The following is a 16,194-nucleotide window of genomic DNA, read 5'->3' as shown; positions in this document are numbered from 1 at the left end:
CCAGCGTGTTCCATTTGCCTTGTTTTCGCCTTGTTTTCCATGCCTTCACAGGGTTGACTGACAACTTCTATTTCAGTGATGGCATCCTTGACCAGCATTATGTTGGAAGGTAATCATCTGTTTAATAACTGCGATTACAACACTTGGAAGCAACAAATGATGACGATATTTGAATACCATTGTCTTTGAATTCTGTGTTCAACTCCGATATTCCGTAAACAAACCAACAAAGTCTCAGTCATCTCCAGTGGCATATCTTGCTTTCGCCCTTAAGCCACTGAACCTTGAGGCGAGGGAGCAGTGAAGAACCGATCAGTCAATCTGAATTGAATGGGGCCGATGCCTACCTATATTAGAATGGGAACAAAAATGATGATTGGTTAGCCAATGATGTGGACTGTGCCCACATACCCATAAAAGGGGTCGGGTCCCCCCCATAAAATGATAGGCCATTAAGATAGTTCTGGGTACAGAGGCACATCCCACTCAAGCTTAGTCAGATCAAGATAAATGGGATGAACATAATCAAGAACTTGTCATGCTGCTCAAACTTTCCATCATAGATGATCGGCTCCCTTTGATGCATTCTGACAAAACAACTGAAGAAACTTGGGACATCTCGAAGGATGTTCATGAGATGTTCAACAAAAGCCACACTTCCTTTCTAAAGAATTTTTTGTTTTCTACCATGATGGATGAGAAGACACCTCTCCAAACACATCTTACAAAAGTCAAGGACATCAATTGGTCGCAAGAACGGGGAAGAAGATATGGTAGTGATCACATTGAAAAGGTTGCTCCAATCCTACGGGCATTTCATAGAGATGCTCAATATCACTTCTACTAGTGTTGCTAAACCGTTCTTTGATCTCTGCAATAAGCTTCTATAGCAGGATAGACAAAAGCAACAATTTGGAAGTTAGGCAAGTTCTTCCTCGTCTAAACAGGTGGCCTTCACTTCGCAAGCCTCAGAAAGGAACACATGTACACCTCAGTTCTCTCAGCTTAGAGGATAGGTGAACCTTTGGTATCTTTAAAGAAGAAGAGTGTTTTGTACAATTATTGTCACAAGTTTGGTGACATGAAGAAAGATTGCAAGCAACAATTGGTTGCTGCAAAATCACACAGGAAGGGTCTCAACAGAAGATTGAGCTGCTCCGCATTCAGATGAGGAGTTTCCATCCTATGTGTTCTGATCAAATCATTTTATGGGACGGTTTAATAATGTTTCCTCAAAAATTATTTGCTAGGTTTTAATAAATTTTTCCTCAAAACTCATCTGTTTTGTATTCTCCTATTCGTGTCTCAAATTCTGTCTTTGACTTTGATCAACATTTCACCTCAAAAATTGTGTTTGGTTTTTGTCAATTTTCCTCAAAAATTGTTTCTGGTTTTTGTAATTTGCGTTCACTTGGGATTTTTATGTTAGTTACTGTTTTCTTTCCCGAAACAATGATACTTTGTTCACTTTAAATCATGGAACCTTGCAGTCTGTTTTGGGACATCTTGTTTATCTGGAGGGTTAGCCCATTTTTCAGTCAAATTCTTGGCAGCTATTCTTAGTGTGTCTTTGTCTGCAGGGAAAGATAGTTCTATTATCCAACAACAGGTCGAACAATTTGTGAATTATTTCTGGTCAAAGGTTTTACAAATTCCAGGAGGCTTTGTGACAGACTCATGTCAGTGCAGAGTCCGTGGTAGGCTCTTGTTTCTTGTTGCAGACCATTCCGAAGAAGGGGAAAAGCTCATGTATTTTTTTGGCTACTTTTGGACATTGACATTCTGCACATTCAGGGAGGGTTTCAACAATTGCAGAATGTTCTTAAGGATTTCTAGCTACAAGACATGTACTGTCTTCTGCAGGGTAGTTGAGATAATGACCATTGAGGGAGGGATTAGAATATTCTCAGTATCCTAGGTTCTTGCTCCATTTAGCTTGTGATTCTGGAATCTTAGTTAATGGTCATATAGGCTCTATTTTTTGAGGTTCTTTCTATTAGTTCTATTTTGTAGATGTTATCTTTATTTAGAGGACTTTGCCTTTTAGTTAACACTTTTTTTAGCATTTGTAAATTCTATTTATTTGTGTGTATTGTTAATACAATTCATTCCATGTATAAAAGTTTTACTGACTACCCTATATTAGACTAGACATAAACTGTAGATCATTTGGTCATCAAACATAGACAACTGTCTCGTCTCTTCAAAATTCTTTGTGACATAGGCCTACTGTTGAGACTCTCCCCTGTGGGCAAAACTTATGGATATGACTGAGCTTACCATAATCCTCTCAACATAACACGGGTAACAAAGCTATTACTCTCCTTATCCAGAGACACTGAGATCAACTTGAAAAAATCTTATCTATAAGAAATTTACGATTTCCAGACCAAAAAACACAAGCCATGAACTCAGACAGTCACAACACAGGCAGATGTGAGTTGGACAAAAAGAATGCCAGAAAAACGTTCACGTAGCAGCAGGCTTAATAGAATCAAACCCTTTACATAATCCTTGCAAAAACTTAAATTTTATAAAAAATGGTAAAAAACTCTTCTAGAACTTTCCAAGAAACTTTTAAGACAGCTTTATGATTTTTCATTAAAAAATGTTAAAAACTTCTGGAGTTTGATTCCAGGAATAAAACTACTAACTCTAAAAATTTGCCAAAAGAACTAACCTATGGACTCTAATTCCATAAAATGATAATTGATTGAGATATTTAATATTAACAAAGGAGATAGAGGCTCCTTAAACATTGAAGACAAGATAATCTTTCCATAATAGAATCGATCAAGAATAGAAACACGAAGTCAAAAAGGAAACTTCCAAAAATTAACTAAAGACGGAGATTTATATAAGGAAGTTTCTAATTATCAAGATGACCATTATATCAATATTGCAATATTATTTTAATATATATATATCTTTGGTGTTACTAGACACAACTATGCTTGAGCTAGGGCTAGAAACAGTGATCAGATTTGGAGGGATTCTCTAGATTGCACTCTTTAATATAGCTCTAAGCTGCTTCAGTGAAAAAATCTTGCCCTTAATTTGAATTATGAAAATAAAAGAGTGGTTAATGTTTAGAAGATATCAACTTTTTTACAGTTGGTCTTGATGTTGGTCCACAAATATGGGAAGAATTCAAAAAACATGTTCCAGAAAAATACATCAGTTATTGAAAAAATTAATATAATTTTTGTGAAAGAGTAGTTTATAATAATATATACAGATAATATAGGGAGGAAATACTTATCTAGGACTCCTATGATGCAGCACACACAGTTTTACCCTCATAGAACTGTAATTACCATTTAGGCCTACCTTTTACCATTAGTTTTTGGTTTAGCCTATGAGACATATATAGTTGTATTTCATTTTGAATTTTTGGCATTCAGTTCAGTTTCCCTTGTTATTCAGTCGGGTGGTTATACAATAAAAGAAATGAGAAAAGCTTGTTTTGATTTTCATTTATTAATATATGTTGATATTTCAACATTTGATATGGGAACTTTGTTTCTGATAATATTCAAGAGTGTTTTAGACAACTTTTAGATGAAGATATGTCTACACGAGAGTCAAGATTTCAAATACTTTTAGAGTTTTCAGTTTATTCAACCTTTGTGTTTGCTCATCTATTAGAACCAACTTCTGTGTTTGAAATGTGGACATTTTTTTAAGGAGATTTTGTATGCTTATAGTTGGTTTTGTAAAAAAGTACCAATTTTTAATGGGAAGGCAAGAAGAATATCAAGATTTTGTTGTCATTTTTTGCATTTAAAAGTGGTATTTACATAGATATGATGTCACTGCCTTTCGCTCTTAAAGATATTCTATCACTGTGCAGACTTCATCTGTATGATAATAGAACCATTGGAATAACAGATAGTTTTGAGTCAGAGAACTTCAAGGATAAGCTTACAGCGAGCATTTTTCACGAGAACTAATGAACGATTCTATTGTGTTTTTTCATGGTTAAGACAAAGCTTATGCTAGGGAATTGAATCTACATCTCCATGATATTGCTGCAGTGCAGGGAAAAGGAATCGAAAGGAACTCAAGCCTCATACTAGATGAGAAACTGCTATGTTCTGAGTACGTAATGCTGTTTCACAGAGGACTAGCAGAGTCTATATTTCTCATGCAAGGGATCTCTCTAACGCACCCAAAATAAATGCTCTTTAAATTATACAAGGGTCACCTTATCCAAGATTTATACATAGCATAACAAATAAAATTGCATAGAGATTTCAAGAATAGAAATACCTGATTTTATATAACTTCAATACAAAATATGCAAATTTACAAAAATTACAATGCTTTTTAGTTTTCACCAAGGAAAACTACAAATCAACTCTAAGAGAAAGGATAATTCTTCTCATCTTCAAAATTTTCACTCCACTTTCAATTTTCCACACCAATTTAGATAATCCACTCAACCTGGATCAACTATTATGGATTCACTCAATGTTGGATCATTAAATATCTAGCGCAAGCCTCCCTTTTATAGAATTCTTGTGCCTCTTGGAAGCCTCTCTCTCACTCTTGATGAACACCACAAGGCTATCAAGAAAAGCAACATATAGTCAATTGATATTCTTTCAACTTTGCTAGGAGGCCTCCTAAAAGTTGCCTTTTGAATTTTCCGAAGTGGGTGCCTAGAAAGGTTCTTTTCCCATAGATTATTTAATCAATTAATAAACATGAGCGCATGATTCTTCCCCTTCCTTTTTCCTACATCAAGAATGGCATTTTTATGATTTTAGCATTACAAATGATTGAAAAAGGTGACCCTTCTTGAGAATTACAATTTCCATTGAACATATGGCAGCAATATCAAATAATTTCACATCCTAAATAATTTCCTATCTATATGGTTGCATTATTTTTAACCACCTAATCATAATAGAAAACAGAAATAACAATATTTTTGGGAGATGCAAGATTGTTTTAAACTGTTGCATGCTCTTGCATCAATTTCAGTATGGTAGGTCTTGCTAATAGAAATCAAAATAACTGTATTCTGTTTTTGAAAATAGCCATGGTGATTTTCCAGTTGAAATAGTATTGATGACAAAGTTGGAAAGCAAACAGTAGAAAAAAACCACAGAGAGCCGAAAATGATTACATTAGACAACTATATTAACCAGACAGGATGGGATATTCCCAGATATTCATTTTCAATGTATGGTTCCAAACTTTCAAAAGGGCTAGAAGAGAGGCTAGATTGGTTCTACATGAAGGAAAACTAAGAAAACTAAAATAACATAGATTTTTTTTTGGTGAAGGTAATGTTTCCAGTTAGCCTACTTCCCCATTTCTAGATAAAGATGTTGAATATTGTAGCTGTGTTAGAGATCTTTATCTCTAGAAATAAGGGTGTTATTATCATTATGGTCACCTTCGGCTGAAGAGGATAGCTATGATAATAATTGTGATATAAAATATAAAGACATGTCTTTGTCATGCGTAGAGGCGTGGAAATTCGAAGAGTTGTATATTTGAAAATGAAGTGTCAGATTTTGAGAAATTGAAGAGACCTTCAGTTGTAATATGAAGACTCTCTATTTGTTTTATATATCGCATCAAGTGAGAAGGATTGTACACTTGAACATTTTTATAATCAATAAACGTGATATTTTTGGTTGTGGCTGAGTTTTTCTCTTCATCTTGAAGGGTTTTCCCAGGAAAATTTTGTTTCTCTTGCATCTATTTTGGCTATTCCATATTGCTGTTTATCATTTTATTTCTAGGCAAATATCTAAATGGTATCAGAGCCAGGTTGATATATAGGTGTATTAAAATATGTGTAGCGATTTGGATCTTCAGTTTATTATATTTTTGCTCATTGATATTCTGGCTCCCCTCTATCTCTATTGTATCTCTGTATGATGATGTGGCAATATGCTATTTGCTTGGAGTCTTCTGCAGTTATTTTTGTTTTCCTACTGGTGTTCAACAATTTTAGGCATCATGCTCAATAAACTATGTTCACTCTTGTATCTTCTTTCCTTCTTTTCCATTGCCCATATGCTTCCTTCATGGCCATGTTGTTCTAGCTTGGTCTGTTGAAGGCAATGTTCATTTTTACTATTGTCGTTTTATTGCGTAATAGTATCCATTATCTTTCAACATTTTGTCATCACTCTAGTATCACTTCAAGTTGTTTCTTCATGAGGTTATCATCTCTGCTATTGTTGTTCTTTTAGTGAATTGCCATCGGCCTATGCTTTTCTGATGAGTATCAACTATCAGAATGCCTGCAGAACCATTCAATAGTTATCCTCCTTACCTTCAGTGATGTTTGGTATGCTTTCTGCATCATGCTTTTACAGTCACCACCTTTTGCACCTAGGTTTCTCTTTCAACACTAGCGATTGTAAAATGTATTGAGATTGATGTACAATAGTGTGAAAGATATTTCACCTGCAGATGAAACATATATTGAGATTTTAAATAATGTATCATAACCTTGCTTATAAAGGCAAAAGCAGAAAGAGTAGATGTAACTACCTGATCAGATTCTAAAAAGTACCTAAGTTATATAATATAAATTATATTAAGCAATCATAAGCTAGGCGTAAATATTAAGTTATTCTGACACCCCTCCTTAAGTGCGACTTAGGGAGAAGATTATTATGCAAAATGAGCAAGATGCAAGATGGGACATGCCATGTGGTTTTCACACCATCGGCCCATTGTAAATGGGGATCCCCTCTTTTTGCTTTAGCAAGTAGGAGTTGTCTTAGGTGGTTTTAGTCGGCAACATTTTTATTTTGCTGGATCTGAGTTCTAGTTTGAGAAATTTTGGCTTGTAGGAGGTACTGTTTGTCCAGGGTTCATGTGAGGGACTTTGGTGTTCTTTTGAGGGATTTTCGTAGCATAAGTCCTTGTGGAAGGATTGAATTTTAGTCCAAGCAACAAAAATTTACATGTTTGAAAAGTGGGAGAAAGATCCTGAGCAAACACCATACTAGGTGGAAATCCTTAACACTAAGGATCTCCCCCTGGTGGAAATTTTTACTGCTAAGGATTCCCACTGGCTATCTTTTCTCCCCCAAAAAGATTTCCCCTTTGGGCAAGGTGGTGTGCAAGCATGGTGAGAGATTATTATTACAATGACAAACTAATCAAAGCAATGGTAAAGTGATGAAGAGAAGAAGAAAATGGTAATTTTCCTTAAGGATAATGGTCGACAACATACTTGGTGGAAATCCTTAGTGCTAAGGATTTCCCACTTCTCATCAACCCAAAAGAGATGCAAGGTCATGCTAAGTGTTAACAAATAAAAAAAATAGTGAAAGAATTGGCATAAGGGGCGAAATGGCAAGTTTTGGGAGTCTAAGAGACAAAAGAGAATTTGGTGGAAATCCTTAGTGCTAAGGATTTCCACCACATAAATTCTCCCGAATTCCACCATCCTCTAAGGCATTTGAATCTGATTTATGGCATGAAGGCAAGATCATGAGTAAAAATAGAACAAAGAATCACCAAGGACTATTGAAACGAGTTAATTTTTGAGAAAATCCCACTTGGTGGAAATTGAAATAAGCATATGATTGATAATTCTTGTTGAATCATACTTCGGATTATATTGAAAGATAACATCTAAGTTGATGAATAAATGTTGATATGCCATTCCAGGAATATCATATTGAGATGATATCTCTCCATATCCTTGAGAGCATAATGTGTTCTATAACAATCCTCCATAGCTAAGATGGAGTGTTGAGTTTGTAGCTTTAGTCGGATTGATTCGATCATGAGATACATTGTTGATGGTAAATTATCATTTAGACATATATTCTTATATATATAATATATATTATATTATATATGTATTATATTATATATATATATATGGTTATTTATATCATTGTTAATATATTATTATTGTCTAATGATGATTAACTGTAGAGACATGTCTCCTCCTCTCATATTTATAAGCCTTCAATTATGCATTTGGAACACACCAATAACAATGGCAGTGTTAGTACATTTGCATAAAAAACAATCCTAGATAATTCAAGAGATGTTACTAATACAAAGTTGCTTGTGATAAATTTGACACTTAAGTTTTGCTCAAAAGTTTGAAGATAAAATACTTACTAGCAGATTGATTGTAGAACTGGTTCATAGATCAAAAGTTCATGATGTTCATTTTGTATTAAGTTGATTATGTGGATTAAGTTGATTATATGCTTGCAGAATTATGTTGAAATTTGAAGCTTATTTATCTGCAATTTCTCATTAAAGTTGATGCTCATTTATAAGAAGTGATGCTTTAAGAAAGGGGTTAGGTGACTCCACAAAGTTGATGCTCGTGACAGATTTGGTGACTACTTAGGGTTGGTGCCCTTAAATATTGTAACTGAATTTAACTTGTGAGGCTGCTAGAGCGTAGTAGCATTATTCACTACATTCTTCCCATTTGGGTTTTCCTGTAATATCTTTGTGCATTGACTTTGTTGTGTGATGCTTCTCGTCAATTTTCTGGTTGGCAATCTGGCACGATACCCGCAGATCATTTTTGATTGAAAATTTCTAAAAAAATGATTAATAAATGTCTCGGCGCATACTATATTTAACAATTTTTTATGAAAAATTGTGTAGAATCCTAGAAGTTTTTAGAAGTTTTTTTCCAATTTTTTAATATTAATCAAAGGTTTAAAAAGCAATGGTTTTTGAAATTGTAAATCTCTAAAGATCTCAAAGGTTTTCTTTGCAAATTTCAAAGGGTTTTCTAGTGAGTGCAAGGGTTTTTAGTCTCAAAACTACGTGTTTTGGAGGTTTTGTTTGCCATGTTTGAGGCCTTCTATGCTTGCTCATGGAGAGAGTGTTTTATGGTTTTTTGCACAGAAAAGCATGGATGGAGGCTTTTATGATTTTTTCCCACAAAAAGAATCATGGATGGGGGGTTTTATGTTTTTTTCCCATAGCAAATTATGAATGGATGGTTTGTTGATTTTTTCCACAAAAATCATGGACGGAGGGTTTTTTTGAATTTTTTTGTACAAAATTTTTTTGAGAGGGTTTGTTGATTTTTTGCACAAAAAATTATGGATGGAGGCTTTATTGATTGATAAGTAGGAGATAATTTTCATAGCAAGTCAAATTGTGATATTGCTATTAGGATTTAACTATGTGATTTTGAGTCAAACTCATTGACCCATGTTTCATGAGTAGTGATTCAACATGAATCCATCTCTCATGAGAATAAATGGAACACTTAGCACTCATTGGATCTAGGTGATGCTCACAAGGGTAAAGCATCGAGACTTCTTGGGAGGCCACCCATCCCAATACTACTCCAGCCTGAGCGCGCTTAACTACGAAGGTTTTATTGATATTATTTTCTAGAAAAAAAGGTGATGTTTTTAAAAATTTTCTACAAAAAGGAATGATGGTTTTTTTCAAAAAACTTATGTAGACTTTCTATTTCTTTTCTAGCTTTTTCTTATATTTCTACAAAAAATGTGATTTTTGTAAAAGGTTTTTGCTCTATTGTAAAAATGGTTTGACTGATTTTTACTTGAGAATTAAAATTTTCAAAACTTGTACTAGCTACTTGTTGAAGTTTTTTAGTTTTACTCTTTTTGCATTTGCCTTATATTTTATGCATAAGAAAACAAGAGGCAATACTTGAAAACAAAGGATTTCCTTGATTTTTTAATACAGGTACCTAGACCAAATTGTTTTGGGTATGTCCACTCGTCCCATAGCGACTGACAATGACCAAGACAAGTTTGATGAATGTAATCACAAAGTGATTGGGTTGCTGAAGTTATCCATTGCTGACTACATGCTTTTAGAAATGCCACGTAGCGAGATTGTTGTAGAGATTTGGGTGCACTTGAAAAGTCTCCATGAAACTTTGAGTAAAAACTGAGATTTCTTTTCGAAGAATATATATTTTTTCCTTAAAATGAATGAGAAGATGTCAGTGTAGGAGCATCTCATGATATATGCGACCAACTGGAGGGCATTAGTAGCCCAATGAAAGAGGACATGGTTGTGTTTATGCTGAAGAATATACCATGTTCATACGAACACTTTATGGAGACACTCAACACTATCTTCACTAATGTTGACTTGAAGTTTGACGAGTTGTGCAATAAACTATTTCAACAAGGTAGGTGGAGACAATAATTTGATAGCACTATCGACATAGAATGTGCATTATTGCTACAGATGAAGGCAAAGGTATGTCCACTCAACAAAAAGGTTACACACATTTGAAGAGGGTTACAAGAAGAATATCACCTATTACTAATGTGGAAAGTTTGGTCATATTCAAAGGTTTTGCAAAAAGGGCTAGCTAATTAGAAATCTAATCGGGGAGTGTCTTAGTAGTAGGCTTATGTAGTAGAGCATTTTGAGGAGTCAACCTTCTTGTTAGTTAGATAGTACCTTTCTATCTCCGTTGCTAGTTAAAGAGCCTTTGTGCACAGGATATGGAGCAAACCTAACATTCAACTTCAATAGAGTAAAGGTAGTAGCAAATTGTGAAAGATTGGAAATATAACTCCAACATGGTGAAGCTAGTGAGAATAGCTTTTTGACGGTGTATGGAGTGCCAAAAATGGACTTTAAATGCAAATTTGTGCTAGTTTGGGAAAAAGGATTCATAAAAGATACTTTGGAGCAAAAATTAGCAGTATGGGCTTACAATATGACCACAAATAAATACAATGACAAAAAAAAAGGTCCCAAAAATTTGCATAGAAGGGACCATGGAGAGTTCTCCATCCAAGAAAAACAGACTATTGCCACAAACATTGACTTCAGGCTTTAGTAATGTATGAAGTCTATTTGAAATAAAAATGCATCAACCAATCAAGGAGAGCTATGACTAAAAGAAAAAAAGTAGGTGTGAATAATAAAGTGGATCTCCCAAAAGGGAGAATGTGATTTCCACTTAATGTGACTCATCAACAAAATATGAAATGATCATTCACCTTTAAAATGTGAAGCATAATAGATACTGAAGTGACAAAGTAATTAGATGCTCAAGTAAAACAACAACCAACCAAAGATATGCGATTCACTGCCAAATAAGGCACAAGAGCCACAAAATAATGAAGGCTTTCAACAAATGAATTGGACACCCATGGATATAGCCATAGGCAAAAAAATGAATGTTTGTGTGAATGTATTGATCCTGTTGGTGTTTTGATAGAAGGACGGTTCCAGATTACCCCGATGAGAACAAGATACATCTAGGGGCAGCTAACTCCCATCTTCAACATACCATTTTAGACATCGGGCCAACTATAAGGCTAGACCTTTCGTCTACTTCAGGCTCTACAAAACCTAGGCGAGAGGACCTCAGATTCAATTTATATTGTACCAGTGCTAAACATATTCTTGAATCTATTAACAACAGATTTAGCCCTTATTTCTCTTATTGACTCATGCAATAACATAGATCTGCAATAGCTAAGTGCAAGACAATGCAATTCATAAGTTGAGTGACGGCATCCTGTTCTAGCTCTTCAAACATAAAATATAAAGATGATTTGAATTTGATTTGATTTTATGTGGGTGGGGAAAGTGGATGAAAACCAAGTATAGACAACAAACTAATGATCCTATAGCTGATCAGTGCCTCATCAATTGGGCAATTAACAAATCTCTCTCATGCATTTTAGATATCTAAAACACATGCTATGCTAAGACTCCAGATCTATCCATTTACCTTATAAATTGGATATAAATGTTCAATTTAAATCTCATTCTTACATGATATCGTCCTCAATAAACCTGCTACCCTGTTGATTTCCTTGAAGCATTTACATAACTCATTGAATTATAAGCAACAATGAAACTGCATACAACCTCAAGGAATTGCAACTATGATCTAAACTCTTTATTTAAAGATCATAAAACATTGCAAATCATTGATAAAGGAGACAAGATCTAAAATGAAACTCAAGACCTGCTGTTCTTTGTATTGATTTCCTTGAAATAATACATAAAAATGCATGAAATTGACTCACAAAATACCTAAAAAACTAGACTGTGCTATAAACATATGCTGTCATACAAGAGAGAATATGGTGGAAATGAGAAACTGATGGGGTGGGAGGGGGTATCACAGCCAAAGCATAGCTTCATGATTTGGAACCAGCACATCCAGATACTTTTCATTCAAACTTCATCAATTCCAGAACCAGTTCTGCTTCAATTTTCAACCCCTAAACCTTTCCAATATTTTCCAACCTCAAATGAAAGAGAGAAAGATACATATATAGGATAAAAGAATTCAATCCTAGCCAAGAAAAATATTTTCATTTTCTCTTTCATTTCACAATAGATCTGATTCTTCAATCATGACTCCAACTTCAATCCTGAAATTCAGCCCAACTGAAAAACAAAATTGCCTCATAACTGAAAATTGGAGCCAAATTATACCAGATTGGCATAAAACTCTAAAGATTAACCCAACAGACCTTCTACCATGTGTTTTTACCAGGTCAGTAACTGTATTTTCAATTTTCGCCAATCTCACTGAGAAGGCCCAAATTTTACATTTCTGCCTATAAATTGAACCAGTGACTTCCTGTGCGAAAACAAACTCTATAATCAGAAAGTTCGTCTTCTCCCGGTTCCGGCGATATATAATATGCCTATATTCGCTTATCGGAAACTCCCAGAAAGTCATTTTGAAAATCACACCCCATGCTATGGCTCTTTGTTTGCACTTTCATTTTTCAAAAATTTAAAATATTCTAAAGTTCATACTTGAGAATATAGCCTTTTTAGGTTTAAAAATTTTTGAACGTGCATCTTTTGATAAAATAATTAAAAATCATTTTTTGACATTTTTGAATTTTCCCCTATTATGTGATTTGGGTCAACCCTCCTGATTGACTGCCACATGTCGACCTTTGATTGGTCAAACTCCTGCACAGTCACCATCCACTAGATGCCACAGGTAGCCATCGATTGGCTTGCCAAGAACTGCCATGTGGCAGCTCCTCATTCGTTGCTCGAACTGCCACATCACTTCCACCAGAGCGCACTAATGGACCGCCACGTGGCATCCGACTCGGGCCCGCTGCCATGTGGCGCCTAGGTGCATTCCCACTTTCCTTATCTTTCGAGCACTTCCACGAAGTGGGGAAGTGCCAGCCGTTGGATTCGCCATGTGGCGCAATCCTGCACATCCATCTCAAACCTGCCACATCAATTGCGATGGGGGCCCTCTGACACGTGTTAGCTAGGCGCTTTCTTGCATGCACAGTCAGCAACTGCCACGTCGCATGCGGGAAAGTGCCTTCGCGACATATCAGCACCTCAGAATCTCTGCCAAGCTGGGAGGTCGTTGCCATGTGTTAGCCGTTGGTTCATCCGCAGGTCACCACGTGTCATGATCTGGGCGTTTGGTCTTCCACGTCATCGTGGTGGTTCAAAATTATCTTATGTCATTATCCGGCCGGCCGGCATTCACGAGTCCCACCAAGCGCTTGCTCTGCCTTTTAAAAGGCGGTGTCTTTCAAGACACTAAGCCTTTTGTGTAATTTGGTACTTAAATAGTTAACGCTTTGTCTGCCCACTCAATGTGGGATAAAACGTTTTCATGACTTTCCCAGTTCTGCGTCTTGATAGATGCTCTATCTTCGTCCCTTGTGTTGTTTATGGAACTCCAACCCCCTGCATCCAACGTGCCTCCCTTGCCTTGCTAATCTGCGGTTTCTTTCTTAGCATGGCGCCTCCTCTATTCTCCGCTTTGCACGTGGTCGTCTTATTCCCTTGCCACTGGTTGCTCTTTGGCTCCCCTGCAACTTTGATTGTCATCCTCGTCTATCTGAAACAATGCCCACAGCGTATTTCTAACTTGAATATCACATGACTTCCTCTTGGGCTCCTCACACATTGAAGGGAGCAGAACTTTGTTATTACATCTAAAGGAAAAAGCGCTAATTAGCAGGTCTGCGATCTTTCCTAGGACAAAAAACGCCCAAATAATGGGTCCAAGAGAACTAACCAGTTGTTTCCATTGAAAGCTGATATATTCATAACTTATAAACAATATTGAGCTAGGAGATTAACCAACAACCCTCCGCTTTAACCAACAACCCTCCGCTTTATGGAGCTCCATTTTCTGAGAAAAATATTGTCCACATGCCAATGAAGACATTACAACTGACAATTGGATCCTTCTACCTATCTCTGGAAAGCATATAACCAAAGATTCTCTGGTAATTTTCACAAGCATTTAATGTGAGAAATTGACAATAGACAGAATTTTAGATTGTGGAAAGTTGGGTGGAATAGCTTTTCTGGACTTACGGTACCGCCAATCACTTGTTTATTTTATGGCACACCCCCCACAGCCAAGGCTGTTTGATATCTAGTTTATTATATTTAAAAGGTAAAACACTCATTTTATTGAACTGAAAATAAAACTGACTGGAGCATTGTTCTCTTCACTCAACAATGATACTCCCTTAAAATAAATCATATCTTGACTCACCTTTCAGCGCCAAATCAAATGATTTATGGGGAACAAAGTACTACGTGGGAGATAAGACTCCCTTGACTTCCAATTATCCCAGCAAGCCTCATACATATCAAGAATCATAAGGTATAATTAAATGTGATATGTTGCATAGTATATGATATGATATTGAAAATATTATGGAGCCATTCCAAAATGAATGCCTGTAGAAGCTGGTCTCGTAACATTTCTGGCAGTATGTATACAATGCCCATATTGATTTCATGTTAAATTTATTTATGCGATCCCTATCAATGATCAAATTTCATATCTAGTTGATTTCGCATGACAATATGCATACATCAAGACCTTATAAAATCAATGTCATCATAATCAATCTTTTTAAAACATCATTAATCCCCTCAAGTGTCATAAATCTGATGAAATTAGTCGGGCCCCAAAGGCGGTATGGCTAAATTTTTTTCGTTTTCGAAGAACTGACATCCTAGAGTGGCCTATTGAACATCTTTGTTAATTGAAACCACTCGATTACTGTTGAATCAACTTTCAAAACTCAATTCACCTTCTTTCTGCAACTTGTCAACTTCGTGCCAGGATGTCCTTTGACTAGCCTTAAAAATTGATCTAAACACTTGACCGAGCCTTGAAATTCGACACATTGATTCTCTATTCTGCATAATCTTACTCTGTTGAATCTCGTCTCATGACAAATTCTTAGTCAAAAGATATTGAATGTCAAAGTTGCCCTTTCAAAACTGCCTGTAAGAAAACAAGTTAGAAAATAATAAATTGCGTTTGGATTTGGCTTCGAAAATTGGGCAGACTGACACTTGGGGGCACGAAAACTGGGGTGTTGGTTCATTGTCACGAGGAGAGTATAAATCCGTGATTAGGTCTTATGACGAATAACTGGGCGCGTTGGGCGAATGGTCAAAGTGGGTTACTTGGAATTGCAGGACTGGAAACACTGGAAGAAAAGCAAATTTTGCAAACGGAATTGACTTGGGAAAGTGTGCAGATGGATTCGTGAAAACTTGCAAACTGGCACACTTAGAGTATTTTCAGAGAACACAGTGGTACAATCCTTTCGTTCTCACCTATCACAGATCTCGAGATATGACACCACGAACAGGGGTATTGATCAATTTGCATTTGCTGACACTAGTAAAAGGTTACAAAATGCATTTGGAATCGTGTTCAAAAACTAATCAAATAGATTCGTCATAAGCTCAAAATTGAATCATTACAAGTCTCTGACCTCCAGAATACAATGCAAAAGGAATTTTCTCAATTCGGTCAATTGGGTCAAAGTTATAACAAGTCAAACAGGGCCTCCCAAAGTTTTGAACAATTTGCATTAGCATGACAACAATAAATGACCGACTTTGAGGGATTCAAAACCTAGTTAAACGGATTCGAAACGACTTTAAATTTGAAACATAGGCTCTCTGGTATGGACACTAAATACTCCCAAAGCAGCAAGTCATGTAACATTACTGGGTGCGAGATATTCAAGGGCAAACTAGGCCTCCTGTCATTGTTTGACACTTAGGCAAAAATGGAGATTTGGATATTGCTCAAAACAAGACTTCACGGGATGGCTCAAAATGGCAATTTATCTTCATGGAACATATAGACGTACTAAATGCAAGGTGTTAGAAACATTAAACACCTCTTAGGCCTCAAATGGACTGCCGGGTACGCATGCATGAAAACGCTCTCAT

The 16,194-nt window shown here is 35.9% G+C and overlaps 1 protein-coding gene across 1 annotated transcript in view; it reads left to right on the top strand.

Annotated features, from left to right (window-relative positions):
* The window catches only part of LOC149564470 (carbon catabolite repressor protein 4 homolog 5-like), a 176,792-nt gene that overhangs the window by 34,584 nt on the left and 126,014 nt on the right, over positions 1-16,194 (top strand). The gene's annotated exons all lie outside the window — the stretch shown is intronic.

The sequence above is a fragment of the Cupressus sempervirens genome, chromosome 3 (genome assembly GCF_028749045.1).
Source record: "Cupressus sempervirens isolate cs-2001-9-10 chromosome 3, ASM2874904v1, whole genome shotgun sequence".
NCBI classification, from domain to species: domain Eukaryota; kingdom Viridiplantae; phylum Streptophyta; class Pinopsida; order Cupressales; family Cupressaceae; genus Cupressus; species Cupressus sempervirens.
This window is presented reverse-complemented; position numbering and strand designations above follow the sequence as displayed.